The following is a 26,341-nucleotide window of genomic DNA, read 5'->3' on the forward strand; positions in this document are numbered from 1 at the left end:
AGGATCTATTTGCGTGTGTGTGTGTGTGTGTGTGTGTGTGTGTGTGTGTGTGTGTGTCCTTAATGAATGTTCATATAATTACAAGAAAAAATGAATTTACTGAAGCCCTCTCACTTGGGCCTAATGAAGTTTTATAAAGTGATGTGATATTACAAAGTTTGATACAACCCTCCTACTTTACATTTGAGAAAGTAGTTCACAAGATTTCTACCCATTCCCATAATTATAAAGTATTGTTTTATGAAGCTATTTAAGAGTTTACTATGGAGAATTTTTGAATAATTACTATGACATCAAGAGTTCTGTTGCTCTCCCTGCCAATCCCCAGAGGGGTGTTTTGAGACGATTTTAACAGACTTGCTTTCATTATCTTGATTGATTATCTTCTTGTGAGATGATTTTGTGTTTTTAATAATGGAACATTTTATATAAACCTGGGCTGAAATTGTGCTTCATTAAAAATGTCAATCCCAGATTCTTGAGATTCTTGATCATATTTTCATAGCGTGTTCAATGGGTTTCATTTTGCTTTATAAAATATTTTTTAAATTCTCATTTCCTGTTTTGCTTGCATTTATGTCTTTGAGGGTATTGCGCCCCCTGGCACTGGAGTTACGGACAGTTGTGAGCTGCCATGTGGGTTCTGGGAATTGAACTTGGATCCTCTGCAAGAGCAGTCAGTACTCTTAATCACTAAGCCAGCCCTCTCATTTGCTTTTTAGTCCATGTCTTAGCATCTTAGTCATGACTGACAGGTATTCTCTGTGGGGTGATAGTAACCTGAATATTAATTGTATTTTCAATGTATCAAGGACAATATGGCATGGACTTTAAACTTCACTCAAAATGCTGTTCCTTCTATGAAACAGATTATGTATTTGTACCTACATGATTCCACACTGGATTTCAAGAGTTCCAGGGTCAATGTGCGGAAGAAATGTCTGCTGTGTCTCATTCTTCCTTTTTACACACCGCTGTACAGCTAGAGAGGTGAAAGGAGGAAAGCACCTGCCCTCTTGGGCTTTATAACTGAGTAAGCGCGCCGAACATGCCGAACATGCCGAACACGCTGAAAACATGCTGAATGTGCAGCAAAGACTGCAGAACTGTGCTTTAGCTTCCAGTCACGTGAGCGCTTTCGATTTGAGGCTGAAGATTTTCTGAGGTAAGTACGTCTAAAACCTGGTACTAGCTCTTTATTCATGTGTGTGTGTGTGTGTGTGTGTGTGTGTAAGACATTGGCTGACACATCACCACATTCCTGAAATCCAGGAAGAAGATCCAGAAACAGGCCTGTCTCAATTAGGGTTTTACTGCTGTGAACAGACACTATGACCAAGGCAAGTCTTATAAGGAAAACATTTAGTTGGGGCTGACTTACAGGGTTCAGAGGTTCAGTCTATTATCATCACGGCAGGAAATGGCAGCATCCAGGCAGGCATGGTGCAGGAGGAGCTGGAAGTTCTACATCTTCATCTAAAGGATGCTAGCAGAGTACTCCCAGGCATCTAGGACCGGGTATTAAAGCCCACTCCCACATGGCCACACCTACTCCAACAAAGCCATATCTCCCAACAGTGCCATTCCCTTGGCCAAGCGTATACAAACCTTCACAAGGCCCTTACAATAACCAATGAGTCTGCATTGACATTAAATAAGCATTTTCTAGCAGAGTTGGGGTATATATATATATACATATATATACATATATATATATATATATATATATATATATATATATATATATATACAAGTTATCTACCCACTTCACATTTATCCATACCACAAAGGTAAAAGTCAGGAGGTTTGCACACAGCAGAATTCCTCTCAATGTTAACAGTGATCAAATGTCTTAAAAATTGGAAACTGACGTCCTCATAAAACAGAAGCTCAGACAAAGATTATGATGTGCATTAGCAAGTTGCGAGATAATAATAACAAACCTATTAAAAGATAATAATAACAAACCTATTAAAGAGATAATAATAACAAACCTATTAAAAGAGGTTCAAAGCAACAGAATATCATATTATTTGCCCAAAGAAAACTGCCAATGGGAAAATTTGAAACCTTTGAGTTACATCTTTTTCCTTCATTATAAAAATAACATACTTACAATATTAAAATTATAAAAACATAAACTATAACATTATCCCCACCCAGAAAAAAAGAGAAGGAATGGTCTTGTTTCTCCCTGTCAGCCTTTACAAAGCCAAAAGGCAACTGGATGTAACATATAACCTATGCAAAAATTTGCATCCTAAACATTAACTTTATTTATTTATTGCGGAGTCTGTCTTAGCCATGTAAAGGACAGAATGACGTGGTTCCCAACCCTGGAACACAGGCAGCAGGGTGTGGGCCTTCAAGAGGTGGTTGCTGGGGTGTAAGCCTTGTTTGTACAATAATGTATGTATTTTCATATTCCTCCTCTGATGAATGTTCTCTCAGCTGAGGCTAATGACTCCATGATAATGAGAGACAGCACAAGTCCAGGAATCAAGGGTGTGGCTAATGTCTCTGTAAAAGGGTAACTGCTGAGATCTTTAGGACCGCCCTCAAGGCTGTGGGAAAGAACTCTAAAAACATGAGTTCGCAAGTATATAATTTTTCAAACTATGCAAAACATAAGGACGCAATATGAATTATATAAGGAGCTTCACAGATCTAAAGGAACAGAGAGAGCTGCACTATGAGCCAGGTTGTCAGAAAGATAAAAGACAGGAAAGTACAAAGGCAGGCAGATTTCTGAAAATTCAAGGACAGCCTGGGCAGAGCAGATTTAGGTCCAGGCAACATTGGAATGGTCATTTCAGGGCATGTCCCCCGCTAAATTATCTTCTGTGCTTAACAAAGGCAAGCAGACCTTTGAATCCTTTTGCAATGTTAAAAAAAAATGTGTGTTTGCTGTCTCTTCCTAAGAATCAAGGGGCTGGAGTCATGGGATGCTGATCTGTGGGATAATCAAATGGAATAATGACTACATTGATATGTAAATAAAAAAGTGGGCTTTTGATCTGCAAGAAATAAGCCATCCATAGAGTTTTTAGAATAGCAAGAGAAAGCTGTCTTGAGCAGAACATAGAGCACAATCTGGAAAGCTTTCTTGAGCAGGACATAGGCCGTCGTCGTCTTGTGACCCATGATTTGACTTTGAGTCGTTTTTTCACCGCTCCCAGACACCCCTTCTCTGAGAACCCCTCTCCAAGCCCAGACTGGTCCTTGGAAATTTATTTATTTATTTTTAATTATCTTTAGGTTTTTCACGTCACTGTTTCTCTGTATAGTCCTAGTTCTTCTAGAACTTGCTCTGTACACCAGGCTGGCCTCAGCCTCACCAAAATCCACTTGCATCTGCCTCCCAAGAGCTGGGATTAAAGTCATGAGCCACCACCTTCCTATTAATTTTAATTGAAATTTTCTCTAATTTGAAATATCTAAGAACTCATAAAAACAACATTAAAATTAATCACATCCCTTACACAACACCACATCATGTGGATATTTCATGTCTAGGTCAGATTTTACCACAGTTTGAGATCTGTAGTAGCTCCCAATTTTAACTACTATGAAAATGCTCTGTACAAGGTCTGCACTTTTAAATGAGAAAGCCACTCTTTAAGGTTATTTGGAGCTTAACACCAACTAAGAGGCCATGCTTTTATAAAGCATGTACACTTGTTTAATTTCATTTTGTAAGCATGTGTGTATATGTGCATGAGTACCCATGGAGGTCAGAGAGGGCGCAAGATCCTCTGGAGTTGGAGATACAAGAACTTGTGAGCTGTCCAGCATGGATAATGGGGACTGAACTCAGGTCTTCTCTAAGAGCAGCATGAGCTCTTAAGAACCAAGCCATCTCTTCAGGCCCCATGTGTACTTGCTCATGCATGTTCACTTGAATTGAGATGCCAAAAAGACTCTGTTTGCCCTGGTGGTCAACTGGAAAAGATGAAGAAAAAGAAGTAGACCAAAACAAACTGGCACTCTTTTTCTACAATTGAAGCTAAATAAAATGTTTATAAAAGACACTAATACAAAATGAAGGGCCAGTGTATTTAATTAGTCTGATTTATTTCCACTAAGCAGTAAGAAGTTTTTTTGCCCAGCTATGGGCCAAATGAGCAATTTGATGTACTGTGAAGATCATGCCAGTGGGCTGTTAGGTGCTCAGCAGTTAGGAACTCCACACAAGCCTTTCAAATACGCTCAGTTTATTCACACAAACATCCCTTACGATACTGTGCTAGGGTAAAGATTATGGTAGTCTCGTTTGTAAACATGCATCTCATCAAGCAGATACCATGGGCAGGAAGTGCTGCAGGCTTCGATGGGGAACCCTCTCTCATGAGAGCACTTCAGGAGCAAGCTCAGTTCTTCAGCTGTGGCAAGCAGAGAGGATGACACTTTGGGGAGTTCCAGAAGGTCCTTGAGAGCATCAGCCAGCAGCATGTGCGAGCTCAGGAACAGTGCCAGAAACTCCATAACTGCTGGAGCCCAAGTTACAGCCAATCGGATGCCCCTTTGCTGATGGGGATCGAAGCAGAGGTTCGAGGTGGCCTGAATCAGGAGCTGTATAGCACCGAGCCTGGGGCAGCCTTTCCCTTTTCTTTCTTTTTTTCTCTTTTGCATTGTCCCAGTAGGCATTACCTTTGCACTATCAGGGCTCACAGCTTAGGGTTGATTTGTTAACACATTGGGGCCACTTTGAGGTCGGTTCTTTATCACAGCAGAGCCTGCTTTGAGCTTGTCTCATATCAGAGCTTACTTTGGGGTGGCCCCATGACATACCACATGAGCCTTACCTTACTCCCAACCACACAAACTGGTTTTCAAGTTACACAGAATGGTTTTTTGTTTTGCTTTGTTTTTGTTTTTGTTTTGTTTTGTGTTTGTTTGTTGCTTGGACTGTCTAGAACAGACTTGCAGACCTACAAATGGACTGTTTTCTATAGAGAACTCTATGAAGGCATGAGATTTCTAAAGGCCAACAACTCCTTGGAGGACTGCTGCAAAGCTTCAGAAAAAGCAGTGTGTGGGCTAGTTGTGAGTCACTGGGTGCTTTCCTGGGGATTGGTAACATCCCCCTCTCTTCTGGTGCTGACCCTTCGTCAGCCAGTGTGTCCCACTCTGCTGGAAGTGCTACACATACACACATCTAAACCCGGGTCCATGCCACCTTACAATCCCTCCTGGAGACTTAGGACGTGGACTTCCTGCTCTCAGTAACCCATCTGGATGTCTGGCTGGATGACATGCGCTGGATGCATTGCTTCCTCCCTGCAAAGCTTTGCAGAGTTTAAGAATGCTCTGTAGCATTCTTAAATTCTGCCTGTCGTGTTAGGATGGCAGCATGCATGTCTTAAGCTACAGCATACCTGGAGACATGGTAAGGTGGGGGTCATATACCACCAGAAATGTGTCCAGGGAAGACTTGCTGTTAGAATATACACCTTTCAGTGGGGGGAATGGTAATGACATTACCAGAGAGATCTCTTGATGCATTCTAGAGTGAAAGTGGTGCCAGCTAGACACTGCCCAGGAGAGTCACAGAAATCATAGTTTTACTTCACAAAGTGGAATATTTAGAACTTGGGACTGGACTGTTGCGCTAAAAGAGCTCTGACCAGCACTTGGGAGGCAGAGGCAGGTGGATTTCAGAGTTTGAGGCCAGCTTGGTCTACAGAGTGAGTTCCAGGACAGCTAGGGCTACACAGAGAAACCCTGTCTCAAAAAACAAAAACAAACAAACAAACAAACAAAAAACAAAAATAAAAAAAAGAGCTCTGAAAGTATAGAACATCCCTGCCATGAATCCTTTCAGTTTCTTAAGTGTTAAACAAATACTTAAAGGATTTTGCATGTTTTCACCCTAAGGAAGTAGTAGGCATTTGAGATAGCTATGTTTAACCTGATTACAAAATGTACCTGTGCACGAAGATATCACACAATATCCCATTGATATTTGGTCCTTTTCTGAATCACTTAAAAATAAATTTAATCAAAAAATAAAAATAAAAAAGGCAATGCCTTAAATGACAGTTTTCTTCAGAGACCCAGTATGTATCCTAAGAAAGTTAGTTGTGTAAGTTTAAGTAGTTGGACACCAACTAATCTATAAAAGCTAGAGAATATTCTATTTATTCTTCAGTAAAATTATTATAACTCAGATTTTTTAAATACTGTATGTTTTGGTTCAATTTCCATCACTATACTAAAGCATCTGACACTGGTAATTAGTAAAATTACAGAAGGTTAGGACATGTTCTGGAGGCTGGAAGACAAAAATCAGATATCAGCTTCTGGTAGGAGTCTCAGACTATTTCACAATATGGTAGACAACAAAGGCAGGCAGACACATGGAAGAAACATGGCACTCTCTCCTATAGTAACCAACACTCGTCCATGTGAAAGCCATTAATAGTGTGTATTCCCTAACTATCTATAGTATTTCCATTTCATTTGCTGGGATGAAGCACCATGGCCAAAGCAAATTATAAAAGGAAAAGTTTATTTGGCGTGTGGTTCCAGAGGGTTTCGAATCCATTGTGGCACAGTAGAAACAGCAGACTGCAGACTTAGTGGCTAGAGCAGAAGCTGAGGGCCCACATCTTGAACCACAAACCTGAAGTAAAGGGGACAAACTGTGGAAGATGGGAGAGTTTTTAAACTCTCAAAGCCCACCTCTGGTGACATACTTCCTCCAGCGAGGCCACATCTCCAAAACCTACCCAAACAAGACCAAGTATTGAAACATCTGAGCCTATAGGAGGCACTCTTATTCAAACTACCACAGCACCTCTTAAGGGCCCACCTCCAAAAACATCACAAAGGCAATCAGATTTCAATCTAAGGTTCAGAAGGGTCCAAACATTTCCCAAAAACCAAAGCATTGTACCTGACAAAACAAAAACAAAAACAAAAACAAAAACAAAAACAAAAACAAAACAAAACACACACCCACATGACCCATATGCTAGAGTCAACCAGTAAGGTACAGCTCAGAATGTCTGGGCTAGCCTTTGACCTCTTACCCACTGTATAAACAGACCCCTGTGATCTTCAACACACACACACACACCCCACCTTTATAAGAGTTAAGGCTAACATAAGCCCAATTGACAACCCAATTCCTTGATATTAGAGAAAGGGAGACATAAAAGTGGATTGCCCAAGATGGAGGCTCAAGTTCTTAGCTGTGACTACATGGATAGATGCTGGCCAATGAGTGCAGGCAGAGATGAAAATGTGTGGCAGTACACTGTTCCTTAAGGAAGATTTGCCCAAAAAGGTACCACACACAACGTCTACCTCGGTCTTACTAGTGTCCATTCATCCCTGTGGTCCTAACTGAAAACACAAACCTCTATTCTGAGTGGACATAGGTGGAGCTCAAACCAGGAATCTGTCACGCAGGTCAAGCACTGTGAACGGAAAGGTGTACCTCAAAGAGCTATTGTGAAGTTCCAATGGCTCCCCAAAAGTGACCTTATTTGATAATTTGTCACAGCTATAATTACTTAAGATGATGCTGTATTGGAGTAGGGTAGACTCATAACCCAACATGACTGGCATCCTTATGGAAAGAAAACACACAGAGTGAGCATCACATGAAGACAGGAGCAGAGGTTAGACTAATGACAACCAAGGCAATTACAGGTTTATTTCCAAAGCTAGGAGAAAAGTACTGTCTTAGGGTTTCCATTGCTGTGAAAAGACACCATGACCAAGGCAACTTGTTGTTGTTTAAAATTTATTTATTTATTATATACAATTACACTGTAGCTGTCTTAAGACACACCAGAAGAGAGGACATCATATCTCATTACAGATGGTTGTGAGCCTCCATGTTGGTTGTTGGTATTTAAAATCAGGACCTCTGGAAGAGCAGTCAGTGCTCTTAACTGCTGAGCCATCTCTCCAGTCCAAGGCAACTCCTATTAAATACAACATTTAATTAATTGGGGCTGGCTTACAGGTTCAGAGATTCAGTCTATTATCAAGACAGGAGCATGACAGCTTCCAGGCAGGCATGGCCCAGGAGAAGCGGAGAGTTCTACATCTTGTTCCAAAGGAAAACAGAAGACTGACTCCCACAAGGATAGGAGGAGGGTCTCAAAGCCCACTGCCACAGTGACACACTTCCTCCAACAAGGCCACACCTCCTAATGGTGCAACTCCCTGGGCCAAGCATATTCAAACCACCACAGGTAAGGCATAGGTTCTTCCTCCCAGCCTTTAGAAGGAACCAACCTTGCTGCCACCTCAGGCTTGTATTTATAGATTCTGTTGTTTCAGTTACCTAGACACCTTGGTAGAACAGCTCTAGCCAACAAATCAGACGAGAGAAAAGATATTGGGAGACCATTATATGTTTCTACCACACATTCAATCAAGAGTTAGTGTTATAATCAGTTCTCAATAATGTTTTTCAAGGTTGAAATTTTATTTCTATTTCAACCACTGGTGTCTTATTGAACAGCCTGCACCTTGTTTTCCTGCCTACATTTTAGCATTTCCATGTTACTCTTATCCATACCTAAAAACATAGCCTTTAGGAGCTCTCACTCCCTCAGAATGTCAACTACCATCTTCCACGGGCTAGCTGTCTATAGCCCGATTTTGACTTTGTTTACTGTACCACTTTAAGTAACCATGCATTCCAATAACATAATACTTACTTTCCTACCCAGACGCAGTGACTTGCTTTTCCATGGCCCTGAGGCACCAGTGACTCATGCTTAGCACCTTCTCCATCTGGTGAAATTCTACCCATCTCCCAAGTGCCAGCTCTGCCTGGAACTCTACAAAAGTGCCTACCTTGCATGGCCTTTTTCCAGCTAGAAAACACTTTCACCTTGCAATAAACAAAACCTTGGCATCTTCTCTTAATATGCAAGGAACGTCTTCCTTTGGTCTTCTCTGAGTACCCAGCATCATCTACACAGGAGGGACTGATTGGGATGCCCTTTGCTTATGTATCTAATGCTTAAATGAGACATCTGTGAGCATCACTTGTCTGAGAATGCATCATTGATCAATTCTAAACAATAATTTTTCTGTGTAAAGTATCATAGGTTGATGAGTATTTTTGTCAGCACCTGAAACAATTCACTCCATATTGTCTTGTTTTTGTAGTTTGTAGTTAGAATAATTTAGATTCAACTTAGCCCCATCTTCACGAATAACTTTTAGAGTAAAATTTTCAAAAGGGTATTATAATAGTTATTTATAACCTCTTATTTCAAATAAAATATTTGTCTCTAGTCATTTGTTCCCTCTTTTCATCATTAAAAAAAAAAGGAAATAAAAGGTATTTAAGATCATGTCAAATGTCTTTGCATGAAACAGGCAGAGACTGTCAACTATACAGCATCATTTTCATGACATCAAACAGTATCATTTTCATGATGTCATCACTGCTGTCCTGCTCCTACCTGGTCGCCCTCTACAGTATTACCTTCTTGCATTATATAAAACCCTGTTTTGCCTGTGTTGTTTTTAGTATTTCCCTTACTAATAAGTATGTTACATGTTCTTCAAAAAAGAAGTCAATGATACATATATATATATATATATATATATATATATATATATGTACATATAGATATATACATACACATACATATGTACTCACTACTTGTAATCTATGAACAGTGCTTTTAGTGTGTTAGGACAAAATAAAAATGATTATTCCAGCAATAATAGTGAACAAATAAAGCATGCTACCCATGAAAGATGAATTAAGTTGCAATGCTGGGAAATCTGTTTAGACAACAGAAGAGACAATGTTCTGTAGCATATGTGGTCTTGACCTAACTAAATGACAATTCTCCTTTGTCCAGGAGCCGGGTCCACTGTTACGACTGGCTGATGTTAGCAAATTTGCTTGTTCCACGTGTGTCTTGGATGACTGGTGGGAAAGGCCCATGGTTATAATTGCCTGAGGATCAGGATAGAACTAAGCAATGAGCCAGAGATGATGACATGGTGAACACTAGCCAAACCAGTAATGAAAGATGGTTATTTGATGTCTTTTTAATAGTTACCACTTTTTTCTTTCTCTCTTTCTTCCTTTCTTTCTTTCTTTCTTTCTTTCTTTCTTTCTTTCTTTCTTTCTTTATTTCTTTCAATTTTATTTATTTTTTTGTGTTTGAGTATTTTGCCAGGATATATATGTGCATTGCTGGAGCTCACACATATCAGAGAAGAATATTGAGTACCCTAGAACTGTAGTTCCAATCAGCTGCGGGCCACCATGTGGGTGCTGGGAACTAAATACAGGCTCTTTTTTCTAGAGCAATAAACTTTCTTAACCACAGAACCATCTCTCTAGCCCACAGCTTTAAAAAAAATTTCATTGTTTAAACTTATTTTTATTCTATCTGACAGATAATAGCTGTATATATTTACTGAATACAATATGCTATTCAATACAAAATACATGTCTACACTATATACTAGAAATGTATTAGTTATTTTTCTATTGCTATAGTAATGCACAATGACCCAGGCAACTTACAGAAGGACTGTAAGTCCTTTGAGTTGATGGTTCCAGAAGGGTAAGGGCCCATCACCATCATGATGAGGCAACAGGGCAGCAGTAAATTAAAAACATGAGGATGGAGAGCAGAGTGGGAATGGAACATGACTTTGAAACGTCAAAAGTCTGCTGCCAGTAACTTATATCTTCTGGCATGCCACACCTCCTCAACCTACCCAAACTGCAGCACCAGCTGTGGACCAAGTACTGAGACATAGATTCTAAGGTGAACATTCCCATTCCAACTATAGCAAGCATTTGGATCTTTATGTGTTGCTCATTTCATTGTGTTTGGAACCTAAGAGCTCCGCTCTTCTAGATCTTCATAAAACACATATAGTTTGTTGTGGACTAACCTTGCTGTGCTAAACAATGTTTGAACATATTTCTTCTTCCTGGGCATATTTTACTAGTCTCTGAAGCTCCTTGTCTTTCTTATCTGTGCCTCTACCTTCTAATAATCACTATTGTACTGTCTTCGTATTACAAGATCATCTTTTGCAGTGTCTACACATTGGTGTGAACATGTAGTGTTTGGCATAGTTCATTTAAAATTTTGTCTCCCACTTCCAAAATCCATTCTGTTGCAACTGACAGAATTTCATTCTTTCTGGGCTCAAATTATATTCCATTGCAGATTTATTCACTCGTAGGGCAGGGCATTAGTTAAATTATACAAATATTGAAGACACTTTGAAAGGGTTATAGTTTCAGAGAAACTTAGGAAATAAACTGTTGAGTGCCTTGATGAGACTCATTATCTTCCTTTTGTCTCCCAGATCAAAACAAAAACCTGAGAAGGAGAAAGCTAGAAACCAGTACCAATGCTATGGGAGTGCAGATGGTTGAGAAAGTATGATTGGACCTTAAGTAAAAATGAATACAACTATGTGAAACTAGAGCTCTCAGAAGAGAAGGCTGTGAGTATTCTGGGAGAGCACTTATCTGACAGAAATTTAAAATGGGCCTCTTCCATTTCCACCACTTACAGAGTTACTTGTGGCCAGAAGTAATGGACATGGGAAGAAAATGATAAGTTATCATATTCTGAAGAGGAGAGAAGACATTAGCATTATACAGATCAGCGGGAAGCTGAAAATGCTGGAAGCAAAGGCATCAGAAAACCTTATGTTTCTATGCAGCATAGACTCACAGGGCCAAGGAAAACTGATACCCAGAGAAAGGAAAGGAATAAAGGGAGCTATTGGCTAAGACTCTAATAGCACCCGGGAAGGAACAAAAGCAGAACTTGACACACAAGCTGGATGTGGTGGCACACACACACACACACAAGCTGCCTCAGCATGCGGGAGGTAGGCTGGAGGAGAAAGAGCAGCTTGGACTGCACATAATAGGATGGAAGAAGAAAAGAGGGAAAAGAAGAGGAGAGAGAGTGAGAGAGGGTGGGAGATTGTGTATCAAGAGCTTGAGACACAACTTGTAATTTACAGGCAGTCACTCATAGGATTGTAAAAGGAATAACATTATCATCAATAAGTTGGTTCTGAGGACAAGAAAACATCCTCACCTTTGAGACAATGAGAGTAGCAATATTAAGCCCTGGTGGATATTCTCAGGCCAACTCCCTACTTTAAAACCATCTGATTGCTAATCTTAATTTTCTTTTGTTGTATAATTTACCACAGGCTCAGGTTCTAAGTATCAGGGGATAGACCTTTAAATGATTATCATTTGGCCCATCTAAGCATCCCTCTAGAATTTGTCAGATAAGCAAAGTAAAGCTACAAAAGATTTTAATAACTCAAGCAAGAAATCATTTGAGAATCTATAAAGAGCTCTGCAGTCAATGCACAAGATATTTATAACGATTACTAATCACCAGATCATTTAAAACAATTTCATCTGAGAGAAGGGGAAAAATGGCCTAGATTAGTTCTATGTGTCAGAATAGGATCTGCTTCTTAGAGACTCATAACCTTGCATCTCCTCTGACGTTTGGGAGATTATCTGCAGCAAAGACTCATGGGAAGTAGAGCGGATTTTGTCAGCGATTGACATACCAGTGTGTGGCGCCAGAGAGTCGCCAAGTCCCAAAAACAAGACCCAAGAGGCATAGCAAAATGGGGACCCACCCCCCCCCCACTCCCCCCACCCCCCCCCCCCATCCTCCCCGCAAACCAACAAATCCAGAACCCCAGACCTGGAAGTCCTCTACCTTATTAAGATATTTTTCGTCGTGTCTAAACTTTCATTGTTCCACTGACTATCATGGTTCCAGAAGCCATGGGAGATGACACCAGAGACTGATGGGTAAAACCAGTCGTAGACTGGGGTTGATGGTGTAGGCAGAAGGAAACGATGATGGAAGCATCTAAAAATGCCGGAACACAACTTCAGTGTGGCAGAACATCAACTTGGACAGAAAGGAATGAGTATTGGAATAAACTTGGGTGGTTCCCGCGGAACATTGAACACTCACAAGAGAAGCAGAAATGTCCTCATTAGAAGGTTGCTGGAAGAGACCTGCCACACGAGCTAAGTAAGAAAGTATGTCTGTCTATGCCTATGGCCAAAGGTCTTCATCGCATCACCTTCAAGGCTAACATATTTCATTTCCTTTACTGTTTTATAACTCTTTGGAGAGCTGATTTTTAAAAACACCCGCTGTTTACACTCTTAAATTTTTAGAGCATATATGTAGTTGGAAAATGGAATTTGATAGGGCAAAATCCATATGGTTGTAAAATTTGTTTTTTAGTAAATTATTAACTGGCTGTTCTTTATCTGAGTAGAAGAGTCATGAATCTTGCTCAGCATTTCCTTTTAAAGAAGCTATAAAACGAAGCTATAAAAGGAGCCACAACACCCTACTGGGACAATGGATGATAAAGTCCAGGCACACAGCAGTTGGCACAAAAGAGTCTTCCTCCTTATAGGAAGGGGAATTTCAAAGCAACTCTGCAAACACAGTACTTTTTTTATAGAGTAGGGGCAACACTGGGCAGTAAAATGTGCATTTGGCTGGGAACGGGCTGCTGGATCTAAGCCCAGTTTGCTATTTGCTAAGGCATGCAATTGCATGGCTCCACTTGGACCCCCTCTCAATACCTGGACCCTCAACTTCTTTATCAGAGCTGGACTTGAACTGGGTGGTATCTACAAGAGAAGACCTCTACCATGTTAATAGTCACTGAATAGAATTTTCAAAGTTCAACGCAATGTAATAACAAGAAGACACATTCACATATGTATGTATGCTGATACACACATCTGTGTCATGAGGAGTTGATAACTGATATCAGAATATGAAGAATTCAAAGATGTAAGCATAGGACTTATCTATTAAAATTACAATGAAAAACCAGGCATGCCTGTTCTTGCTTGCAATCTTAGCACAAAAGAGTCTAAAGCAAAAGAACTATCATCAATTTGAGGCCAGTCAAGACTATACAATGAGTGCAGGGCTAACCTGAGCCACCTATTGTATATGTAAGAAATTGGCAAAGAATACATAAAATATTCTTGTGTGTGCGGGGTGGGGGCAGGGAGAAAGGAAGAGAGAGAGGAAGAGAGAGAGGAAGAGAGAAGGGAAGAGAGAGAAGAAGAGAGAGAGGAAGAAAGAGGAAGAGAGAGAAGAAGAGAGAGAGGAAGAGAGAGAAGAAGAGAGAGAGGAAGAGAGAGGAAGAGAGAGAAGAAGAGAGAGAGGAAAAGAGAGAGGAAGAGAGAGGAAGAGAGAGAGGAAGAGAGAGGGAGAGAGAGAGGAAGAGAGAGAGGAAGAGAGAGAAGAGAGAGAGGAAGAGAGAGAGGAAGAGAGAGAAGAGAGAGAGGAAGAGAGAGAAGAAGAGAGAGAGGAGAGAGAGGAAGAGAGAGATTAAAACGGGCAGGAGGGGAAGGAAAAGGAACAGGAGAGAAGAAAGACAGAAGCGAGGGAAACACACTATCTTTTTCAGGGGTCATAATTTTTTTTTAATTAGAACTTACCATTTTCCTGCCTTTCTCACATTGTCTCAGTTAGGGTTACTGCTGCTATGATGAAGCACACTGACCTAAAGAAACGTGGCGAGGAAAGTGTTGATTTGGCTCACACTTCCACATTGTATTCTGTCATGAAGGAAGTCGGGATAGGAAGTGAAGCAGGGCAGGAGCTGATGCAGAGGCCATGAAGGGGTGCAGCTTACTGTCTTGCTCCTCATGACCTGCTCAGTCTGCCTTCTTTATACAACCCGGGACCACCAGCCCTAGGGTGGCACCACCTACAATAGGCTGACTCCTCCCCCATCAAGTATGAAAACTCCTTACAGCTGGATCTTATAGAGGTGTTTTCTCAACTAAGGTTCCCTCCTTTCAGATAACTCACTCTTGTGTCGGGTTGACAGAACACTATCCAGCATACCCATTAATTTTTATTTTTCCAAGTTAATATTATTGTATTGAAAGTCGAAGTATGTTGTTCTTGAAACAAGAGTACGGTGTGGCCTAGATATCTATCTCCCTGCTTCTCCCAAACTCTCAACACCTAAAGAAAGCCCAGTGTTATGTTAGGACATAGAACCTGTGAAAGGTGACTGAATCATAAGGGTGGTGTTCTCATGCGTGGGGCAGACCTTTCACTCCTTCCATGAAACAGAATGAACAAGGTGACATTTGAGTCTGAGGTTGCCCTGGTACCCTCATCCTGGCCATCTCAGCTCTTTAAGCAGTAATCTTCTGTCACTTCTAAGTGGCTCAGCTATGACCTTCCTGTTCCAGCCGTCTCTACAGGCTAAGAACTTGAAGGTAAACCAGCCAGCTTTGGGCTGAAAAGGCATGATACATTCAACGAGCGCGAGTCTGTGTGTGTGTGTGTGTGTGTGTGTGTGTGTGTGTGTGTGTGTGTGTGTGGTGTGTTTGCCATAGCACTAGGGAAAGGAGTGTATGGAACATTACAATAACCACCTTTAAATCAAATAAATAGGAAGTGTTGGAAAGGTAGTACAAAAAAGAAATCGCCTTGGGATTTAAAACTAAAAAGTTCGTGAAGGGACTGCCAAACTGAGTCAAGAGAGTAGAGTGCTCGATATGTATCCTAGTCTGTGGGTTGAGATAAAACACTGAGCAAAACAAGCTTACGGAGGAAAGAATTTGTCTTAGGGGTTATAGTTCTGCAGTAAGAGAAGCCGAGGCAGGCACCTGGAAGTAGAAACTGAGCAGAAGGAAGGAACCATGGAGACCAGTGGCTTACTGGCTTGCTACCCAGGACTAGCACATCTCATCTTGCTTTCTCATAAAACCCAGGACCAATCTCTCAGGGGTCAGCACTGGCGGTGAGCTGAGCCCTCCCACACCAGTGACTAAGAAAATGCCTCACAGGCATGCCCACGGGTCTATCTGATGAGACACCTCTCAGTTAAAGTTCCTTCTTTCCAAAGTGACTCCAGTTTGCATCAACTTGACGAAAACTGACCAGCTCAGTACTCAATGCCGAGTTTGAATGCTGGGACCCACATTTTTTTTTTTAAAAAAGCTAAGCATACTTTCTGCATATTTGTAATCCCAGGAGATAAAAAGACAGGTAGATCCCCAGGGCTCATGGGCAGCCCCTGTAGATCCAGATAGTGGTGAGTGGCAGTTTAGATATGCTACCTGAATGTGTCTACACATACATACACATACACACACACACACACACACACACACACACACACAGAGAGAGAGAGAGAGAGAGAGAGAGAGAGAGAGAGAGAGATACTCCTATAGTCCAGCTAGTACCACCTGTTTTTAACATCTTGCCCCTGGTACTTTCCTAACAACTAATGAGCTGATATTGATGGCTGATAATCCAGGTTTTATTTGAATATCCTTAGTCACCACACAGACTACGCCTTCTTCTGTTTCAGGATCCAGTCCAGGATATAATGTTAAATTTAGTCCACACTTGACTTATTTGAGCCTCTGTAATGTCTAGTTTCACAGCTGGCCCTCACGATACTATATCTAGGAACTCTTGCACCCCAGGGTCAGGCTAGATTTAAGCAGCAGACTCTAGCAGGCAGGAGCCTTGGTATCTGGTGCCTTGTCAAGCTAATTCCATACCAGAGGCTCCCGCTGAACTGACCCAGCTGTCTCTGAGCCTAGACGCATGCGTCTTCCTTGGAACCCTGTTCCAGATCTTCTCTGAAAGTCAGACCCTTTGCTTTCCATTTGTTTGGTCTCCCACTGACCTTTGAAGTCTATGCTTACATCCTATCCACACAGAGTCTGAACTGTGACCATTCCCCTTCCCAAGGTTTACTAGGTCCCTCTGAGTCTAGAATATTGGTTTCTGCTTCAAGTGTGGTTTAAAAAATGTTGCTAAATAATCTACCTGTCTCCTTTCAGGAAACGGAGTTTATTTTTCTTCCAGGCAAATAAACATCAGACTCTGTCCTTAAAATCCATCCCTGTAGCTAGTTTCCTATGGACTCCTAGGTCTCCTGCTGAGGCACACACACCTTAGCATACTGGCAGCATACTGCATTATTTCATGCATGAAGAGCTGCTCTGAGACACGTGCTAAGGATCCCCCTAGGTGACGCCGCTGATTGTTAGCCCCACCATAGATCCTGGCACATAGGATACAGGATAGTAAAGTTCGTCTGAATCAATACTCATACACATTTACTGATGTAAATAAATTATTGAATAAATAACTAACCATTGCAGAGAAACTCCAAGTCATTTATAGAGCATTTGGCCTTTCAGAGAAGTGAAGAATAACTTCCGCATCAAAAGCATGAAGCTAGATATACAGACAGGCAAAGGGGCTACATACAAGGATGTAAATATTCAAAAGTTTGTTTCCCGGTATCTTCCTACTGTAGAATATAGAAGGCTGAAAAAAATGCCACTCACTGTAGGAGGAAAGGACTGGTCCAGAGGAAGGAAGGAGTGCTGGTGGATAACCCTGGATAACTATTTATACACAAGTTTTCTAATGGAAGTTTGGGGCCTTTCTCCTGCTTTGAACCAGTGGTCGTAACATAATAACCTGTGTGAAGCAGCCAGTTTTACACAGACCATGAAAGCCAAATGTGGGAAAACTGACTCCCTGAAGACAAAGGTAAGCAACCAGCCTACAGGTTGGCTAGTGACCCCTCACCTTGATGTAGCATGATACATCTCTGACTGATACAATTGTCTATGTTCAGGTTCTTTTTTACCTGTAGTCTGATGTAATTGCAATGGCTGCAACAAAGGAATAGGGAAAAAAGACTTAAAGTGTGTGTATTTGTGTGTGTGTGTGTGTGTGTGTGTGTGTGTGTGCACGCGCGCGCGTGTACAAACTTTCTTGAGGCTATATAGGAATATGTCACAATAAACTTAAATTTTATTATATGCATATTTCACCTGTTGTACATGTGCATACATAATAAATCATAAGAGTATCAATGTCATTTCTATTATTAAACTGTTTCATGTCCCAACAGTGTGTTATTTATTTATATAAGTATTATATAGTATTTGCACAAATATAATTCAGCCACTGAATGTAATGTGTGAAATATCTCATGATTCAGAGTGTATAGGTTCATAAAAAATGTTCACAGTCATTATAAGGAGGAGCTTTTACAAAGAATGGGAATTATTAAATCTATTAAAATTAAAAAAAAATAGTTACTAATATATAGTTATACAATAAAGGTATATCAAATTTAAAAGTCCATATAGTTATATTTCTTTGAAATTTTAGAAAAACTCTACAGCAAAAAATATGGAAAATAATGTAAAAATAAATAAAGAAAAAAATCAAAATACTGTTTTGGTTAGTACAAGTCTTTGATTTTTTTTTTTTGATCATGTAAATATGTTTTTGTATTATTTGGGATCCTGCTTATGTGATCCAACAGGAGACATTCTTTTTTTTTTTTTTTAATTAAAAGTATGGAACGCTTCACGAATTTGTGTGTCATCCTTGCGCAGGGGCCATGCTAATCTTCTCTGTATCATTCCAATTTTAGTATATGTGCTGCCAAAGCGAGCACCAACAGAAGACATTCTTATATTTAAAAAAACTCTGGGTGTATTAGTTATTTGTTCTCTTGTTGTGCTAAAATATCCTGACAAAAACGACCTAAGTTCATCTTTGGTGGTAGGAAAGTAAGGAAGGCTGAAGCTGGAGGCAGCCCACAATGCTGCACGCCCAGTCCAGAAGCAAAGAGTAGTGAATGTGTCTGTGTAGCTGGCTTCCTCCTCTACAGGGAGTGCAGGACCAGGGCCAGTGTGATGCTTCAACCTCCTCCCCACCCCCCCAGGGCTGGTCTTTCTAGTTCATAAGTCTAATCCTTGCAGGGAGCCCAGAGGATTACCCTAGGTGATGCTACATCCTGTCAGACAATCAGTGTTAATCAGCACAGTGGGTTACACAGGATTGCACTGACATGGGAGTCAAATTCCTGATCACCTAGGAGCAGAAAGCATAATGCTGTTTACCAGGTTCCATGTGCTGGGGAGAGAGGAAACACAAGTAGATGCTGACCAAGGAGTACAAAACTTCAGTTAGGAAGAATAAGTTCAAAAAGTCATATTACACAAAACATTGACTAGAATTAAGAACAGTATTTTTACTTTTTTTATTGGATATTTTCTTTATTTACATTTCATATGTTATCCCCTTTCCCAGTTCTCCCTTCCCCAGTCCCTGAAACTCCCTATCTCATCCTCCCTCTGCTGCTTCTATGAGGGTGTTCCCCCACCCACTCGCTGCCCTTGAATTTCCCTACACTGGGGCATCGAGCCTTCACAGGACCAAGGGCCTCTCCTCCCACTGATGCCTGACAAGGCCATCCTCTGCTACATACGCAGCTGGAGCCATGGGTCCCTCCATGTGTACTACTGGGTTGGTGGTTTAGTCCCTAGGAGCTCTGGGAGGGTCTGGTTGTGATTTTATTGTTCTTCCTATGGGGTTGCAAACCCCCTAGCTCCTCCAGTCCTTTCTCTAACTCCTCCATTGGGGACCCCATTGGGGACCCTGTGCTCAGTCCAGTGGTTGGCTGTGAACATTTACCTCTGTATCTGTCAGGTTCTGATAAAACCTTCTCAGGAGACAGCTATATCAGGCTCCTGTCAACATGCACTTATTGGCATCCATAATAGTGTTTGGGTTTGGTGACTGTATATGGGATGGATCCCCAGGTGGGGGAGTCTTTGGATGGCCTTTCCTTCAGTCTCTGATCAACATTTTGTCTCCGTATTTGCTCCTGTGAATATTTTGTTCCCCTTTCTAAGAAAGACCAAAGCACCCACACTTTTGCCTTTCTTCTTCTTGAGCTTCATATGGTCTGTGAATTGTATCTTGGGCTAATATCCATTTATCAGTGAGTGCATACCATGTGTACTCTTTTGTGATTGGGTTACCTGATTCAGGCTGATATTTTCTAGTTCCATCCATTTGCCTAAGAAATTTTTGAATTTGTTGTTTTTAATAGCTGTGTAGTACTCCATTGTGTAAATATACCACATTTTTCTCTATCCATTCCTCTGTTGAAGGACATCTGGGTTCTTTCCAGCTTCTGGCTATTATTTATGAGGCTGCTATGAACATAGTGGAGTATGTGTCCTTGTTATATGTTGGAGAATCTTTTGGTTATATGTGAAATTATCTTCTTGAAAATTGCTGAGAGTAGTAGATATTAAATGTTCTTCCTGTGAAAATGGTATGTGAAATAATGCAGAAGTTCATTCACTCTCTTCAGTCTTTGTATGACATAAATATTTCAAAGTATCACATGAACGTGATAAATATATACAATGTTTATTGACTTAAAGTTAATTTTTTTTGGTTTTTTTGGGGGGTGCAGCGAACTTTATTGGTATTCAAGAGAGTAGGAAGGGCTCCCTAGGCCCCTTCTGTTATGGGGGTCTAGGGTGGAAATTGTGAGGGAGATGCTCAGTGTTGGGAGCCGAGTTGGGATAGGGACTCCTCAGCAACCAAGGGCCTCTCTCTTGCTCTCAGTGTCCTTGCTGGGATGGGTGGTCCAGGGTTTCTTACTCCTTGGAGGCCATGTAGGCCATGAGGCCCACCACCCTGTTGCTGTAGCCGTATTCATTGTCATACCAGGAAATGAGCTTGACAAAGTTGTCATTGAGAGCAATGCCAGCCCCAACATCGAAGGTGGAAGAGTGGGAGTTGCTGTTGAAGTTGCAGGAGACAACCTGGTCCTCAGTGTAGCCCAAGATGCTCTTCAGTGGGTCCTCAGATGACTGCTTCACCACCTTCTTGATGTTGTCATACTTGGCAGGTTTCTCCAGGCGGCACGTCAGATCCACGACAGACACATTGGGGGTAGGAACATGGAAGGTCATGCCAGTGAGCTTCCCCTTCAGCTCTGGGATAAACTTGCCCACAGCCTGGGCAGCACCAGTGGATACAGGGATGGTGTTCTAGGCAGCCCCACGACCATCACGCCACAGCTTTCCAGAGGGGCCATCCACAGTCTTCTGGGTGGCAGTGATGGCACGGACCATGGTCATGAGCCCTTCCACGATGCCAAAGTTGTCATGGATGACCTTGGCCAGGGGGGCTAAGCAGTTGGTGGTACAGGATGCATTGCTGACAATCTTGAGTGAGTTGTCATATTTCTCGTGGTTCACACCTATCACAAACATGGGGGCATCGGCAGAAGGGGTGGAGATGATGACCCTTTTGGCTCCACCCTTCAAGTGGGCACTGGCCTTCTTCATGGTGGTGAAGACACCAGTAGACTCCACAACATACTCAGCACCGACCTCACCCCATTTGATGTTAGCGGGGTCTCGCTCCTGGAAGGTGGTGATGGGCTTCCCATTGATGACAAGCTTCCCATTCTCGGCCTTGACTGTGCCGTTGAATTTTCCATAGGTGGAGTTATACTGGAACATGTAGACCATGTAGTTGAGGTCAATGAAGGGGTCATTGATGGCAACAACCTCTATTTTGCCATGTGGAGAGCAGAAGGCAGCCCTGGTGACCAGGCACCCAATACAGTCAAATCCGTTCATACCGACCTTCACCATTTTGTCTATGGGACGAGGCTGGCACTGCACAAGACGATGCACCTGTCTCTGGAACAGGGAGGAGCAGAGACTAAAATTAATTTTAAAATGAGATTTGACTTTAATAATTAGAGCTAGTTCTACTTTTAAAAATACTTACTTCTGAAACAATATTTTCTTGTCCTATTTGTATCCCTAGTCTTTTCTTCCATAAATTCCCAACAGCTCAAAGGATAAAATTTTTATAGAGAAGGGTCATAAAAGACATTCTTAGGAATCTGAGAAAGGCTCGGAATTCACTTGAAAAATCACTACTCAGCCATGCACATTAGCGTTTACTTAAGAACCTGATAAGCCAAATGAAGCACATGCCAGATAAATAGGAAGGCAACAGCATGTATAAGACATTGGGGAAATTAGTACTTCAGGAGGAACTTGAAGTGTTGAACAAAAGGTTTTACCGTGTTCCAATGGAAAAATGTGAACATGCCCAGGGATCTGCTAATAGAGAAATAAGCAATGGGGGTTTCTGTGCCTTGTACACCAAACTATCCCCACATTTCTTAAAGTATGAAAATGGTAGGCCTATGAGATGGCTCCATGCACAAAGGCTTTTTGTGCACACACAGCTGAACTAAGTTTCTACCCCAGGCCCCAAGCAATGAGAGACAGAGAGAACGGACTCCATAGCATTGTCTTCTGATCTTCACAAGTGTGGCATGATGTGCATAGCCACACTAACAGCAACAGCAATAACAACTGACGCCTCTATAGAAAGGAAGTCCTCAATTACTATACATTAACAGTTAAGTTTATGAACACAGCAGTAGGCTCCCTATAATCAGACTTTAAAGTTTATTACTTCTTTGAAAATTTTATGCTTGTATTTAGTGTATCTTGATCTTACCTACCAGAACTCTGGACATCTTGAGCATGACCCTGGCAGGCCTTGCCTTTCCCCTCCATTCCCTTAGCCTTGCTAAAACTGTTAGATTCCATTCCTAAAGCTAGCCTCTAAAGTCTATCCTCTTATTTGGCCAATTGCTTCTCCTGAGGCTGACTACCTAGGTCCAGCTATCAACTCATAGAAGTCCAGCAATCAAAAGCCCCTTTTGGCTCACCTATTTCACATTTCCAGTTAAAATCAAACACTTCATTCTGACACGGGGTTTCCCCTTGTACCTTTATAAATCGCCATTTTCCTATCTGTCACCTCTCTTTGCAGGAGCAGTTCTTTGTCCCCCAACCCTGGGAACAAATACCCCTCCTCCTTTACCCTTGTTCCCTTTACTTTCCCCCTCATCCTCTGTCTTGTGTCTGTCTCTTATTCCCTGCCCTTTGTCTCTCTGGAACAAAGGAACCTCTTTTGTGTTAAGAACTTGGTCTTGGATCTTGGTCCGGGACCCGCCGAACTTAGGAAATTAGTCTGAACAGGTGAGAGGGTGCGCCAGAGAACCTGACAGCTTCTGGAACAGGCAGAAGCACAGAGGCGCTGAGGCAGCACCCTTTGTGGGCCTGGGACAGCCAGCCACCGTCCGGACCGGAGGACAGGTGCCCGCCCGGCTGGGGAGGCGGCCTAAGCCACAGCAGCAGCGGTCGCCATCTTGGTCCGAGACCCGCCGAACTTAGGAAATTAGTCTGAACAGGTGAGAGGGTGCGCCAGAGAACCTGACAGCTTCTGGAACAGGCGGAAGCACAGAGGCGCTGAGGCAGCACCCTGTGTGGGCCGGGGACAGCCGGCCACCTTCCGGACCGGAGGACAGGTGCCCGCCCGGCTGGGGAGGCGGCCTGGGCCACAGCAGCAGCGGTCGCCATCTTGGTCCGAGACCCGCCGAACTTAGGAAATTAGTCTGAACAGGTGAGAGGGTGCGCCAGAGAACCTGACAGCTTCTGGAACAGGCGGAAGCACAGAGGCGCTGAGGCAGCACCCTGTGTGGGCCGGGGACAGCCGGCCACCTTCCGGACCGGAGGACAGGTGCCCGCCCGGCTGGGGAGGCGGCCTGGGCCACAGCAGCAGCGGTCGCCATCTTGGTCCGGGACCCGCCGAACTTAGGAAATTAGTCTGAACAGGTGAGAGGGTGCGCCAGAGAACCTGACAGCTTCTGGAACAGGCAGAAGCACAGAGGCGCTGAGGCAGCACCCTGTGTGGGCCGGGGACAGCCGGCCACCTTCCGGACCAGAGGACAGGTGCCCGCCCGGCTGGGGAGGCGACCTAAGCCACAGCAGCAGCGGTCACCATCTTGGTCCGGGACCCGCCGAACTTAGGAAATTAGTCTGAACAGGTGAGAGGGTGCGCCAGAGAACCTGACAGCTTCTGGAACAGGCGGAAGCACAGAGGCACTGAGGCAGCACCCTTTGTGGGCCGGGGACAGCCAGCCACCGTCTGGACCGGAGGACAGGTGCCCGCCCGGCTGGGGAGGCGGCCTAAGCCACAGCAGCAGCGGTCGCCATCTTGGTCCGGGACCCACCGAACTTAGGAAATTAGTCTGAACAGGTGAGAGGGTGCGCCAGAGAACCTGACAGCTTCTGGAACAGGCAGAAGCACAGAGGCGCTGAGGCAGCACCCTGTGTGGGCCGGGGACAGCCAGCCACCTTCCGGACCGGAGGACAGGTGCCCACCCGGCTGGGGAGGCGGCCTAAGCCACAGCAGCAGCAGCGGTCGCCATCTTGGTCCCGGGACTCCAAGGAACTTAGGAATTTAGTCTGCTTAGGTGAGAGTCTGTACCACCTGGGAACTGCCAAAGCAACACAGTGTCTGAGAAAGGTCCTGTTTTGGGCCTTCTTCTTCGGCCAGGAGGAGGTCCAAATACAAGATATCTGCGCACCTTCCCTGTAAGAGAGCTTGCCAGCAGAGAGTGCTCTGAGCACTGAAACTCAGAGGAGAGAATCTGTCTCCCAGGTCTGCTGAGAGACGGTAACAGAATCACCAGAAGAACAATCTCTAAACAGAGTCAACTATAACTACTAACTCCAGAGATTACCAGATGGCGAAAGGTAAACGGAGGAATCTTACTAACAGGAACCAAGACCACTCACCATCACCAGAACCCAGCACACCCACTTCGCCCAGTCCAGGGAACCCCAACACACCTGAGAACCTAGAACTAGATTTAAAAGCATATCTCATGATGATGGTAGAGGACATCAAGAAGGACTTTAATAAATCACTTAAAGAAATACAGGAGAGGGTCCGGGACCCGCCGAACTTAGGAAATTAGTCTGAACAGGTGAGAGGGTGCGCCAGAGAACCTGACAGCTTCTGGAACAGGCGGAAGCACAGAGGCGCTGAGGCAGCACCCTGTGTGGGCCGGGGACAGCCGGCCACCTTCCGGACCAGAGGACAGGTGCCCGTCCGGCTGGGGAGGCGGCCTAAGCCACAGCAGCAGCGGTCGCCATCTTGGTCCGAGACCCGCCGAACTTAGGAAATTAGTCTGAACAGGTGAGAGGGTGCGCCAGAGAACCTGACAGCTTCTGGAACAGGCAGAAGCACAGAGGCGCTGAGGCAGCACCCTGTGTGGGCCGGGGACAGCCGGCCACCTTCCGGACCGGAGGACAGGTGCCCACCCGGCAGGGGAGGCGGCCTAAGCCACAGCAGCAGAGGTCGCCATCTTGGTCCCGGGACTCCAAGGAACTTAGGAATTTAGTCTGCTTAGGTGAGAGTCTGTACCACCTGGGAACTGCCAAAGCAACACAGTGTCTGAGAAAGGTCCTGTTTTGGGCCTTCTTCTTCGGCCAGGAGGAGGTCCAAATACAAGATATCTGCGCACCTTCCCTGTAAGAGAGCTTGCCAGCAGAGAGTGCTCTGAGCACTGAAACTCAGAGGAGAGAATCTGTCTCCCAGGTCTGCTGAGAGACGGTAACAGAATCACCAGAAGAACAATCTCTAAACAGAGTCAACTATAACTACTAACTCCAGAGATTACCAGATGGCGAAAGGTAAACGGAGGAATCTTACTAACAGGAACCAAGACCACTCACCATCACCAGAACCCAGCACACCCACTTCGCCCAGTCCAGGGAACCCCAACACACCTGAGAACCTAGACCTAGATTTAAAAGCATATCTCATGATGATGGTAGAGGACATCAAGAAGGACTTTAATAAATCACTTAAAGAAATACAGGAGAACACTGCTAAAGAGTTACAAGTCCTTAAAGAAAAACAGGAAAACACAATCAAACAGGTAGAAGTCCTTACAGAAAAAGAGGAAAAAACATACAAACAGGTGATGGAAATGAACAAAACCATACTAGACCTAAAAAGGGAAGTAGACACAATAAAGAAAACTCAAAGCGAGGCAACACTAGAGATAGAAACCCTAGGAAAGAAATCTGGAACCATAGATTTGAGCATCAGCAACAGAATACAAGAGATGGAAGAGAGAATCTCAGGTGCAGAAGATTCCATAGAGAACATCGGCACAACAATCAAAGAAAATGGAAAATGCAAAAAGATCCTAACTCAAAATATCCAGGAAATCCAGGACACAATAAGAAGACCAAACGTACGGATAATAGGAGTGGATGAGAATGAAGATTTTCAACTCAAAGGTCCAGCAAACATCTTCAACAAAATTATTGAAGAAAACTTCCCAAATCTAAAGAATGAGATGCATATGAACATACAAGAAGCCTACAGAACTCCAAATAGACTGGACCAGAAAAGAAATTCCTCCCGACACATAATAATCAGAACATCAAATGCACTAAATAAAGATAGAATACTAAAAGCAGTAAGGGAAAAAGGTCAAGTAACATATAAAGGCAAGCCTATCAGAATTACACCAGATTTTTCACCAGAGACTATGAAAGCCAGAAGAGCCTGGACAGATGTTATACAGACACTAA

The 26,341-nt window shown here is 43.1% G+C and overlaps 2 long non-coding RNA genes, 1 other non-coding gene and 1 pseudogene across 3 annotated transcripts; 1 reads left to right on the plus strand and 3 right to left on the minus strand.

The window, feature by feature from the left end:
• Window positions 1-1,140: 1,140 nt before the first annotated feature.
• Window positions 1,141-9,069, plus strand: Gm32172 (predicted gene, 32172). The gene is made up of 3 exons (NR_152745.1): window positions 1,141-1,165; window positions 7,979-8,210; window positions 8,694-9,069. It is a non-coding gene; the product is annotated as a predicted gene, 32172 (long non-coding RNA).
• Window positions 7,909-13,126, minus strand: Gm32105. The gene is made up of 3 exons (XR_380120.1): window positions 12,984-13,126; window positions 12,720-12,875; window positions 7,909-7,937 (listed from the first exon to the last, which is right to left on the minus strand). It is a non-coding gene; the product is annotated as a predicted gene, 32105 (long non-coding RNA).
• Window positions 13,127-18,397: 5,271 nt separating this feature from the next.
• On the minus strand, window positions 18,398-18,504 carry Gm22995. Its single transcript, XR_003949144.1, has one exon. It is a non-coding gene; the product is annotated as a U6 spliceosomal RNA (small nuclear RNA).
• Gm8330 (predicted gene 8330) lies at window positions 20,312-21,532 on the minus strand (annotated as a pseudogene).

The sequence above is a fragment of the Mus musculus genome, chromosome 10 (assembly GCF_000001635.26).
Source record: "Mus musculus strain C57BL/6J chromosome 10, GRCm38.p6 C57BL/6J".
Lineage (NCBI taxonomy): Eukaryota > Metazoa > Chordata > Mammalia > Rodentia > Muridae > Mus > Mus musculus.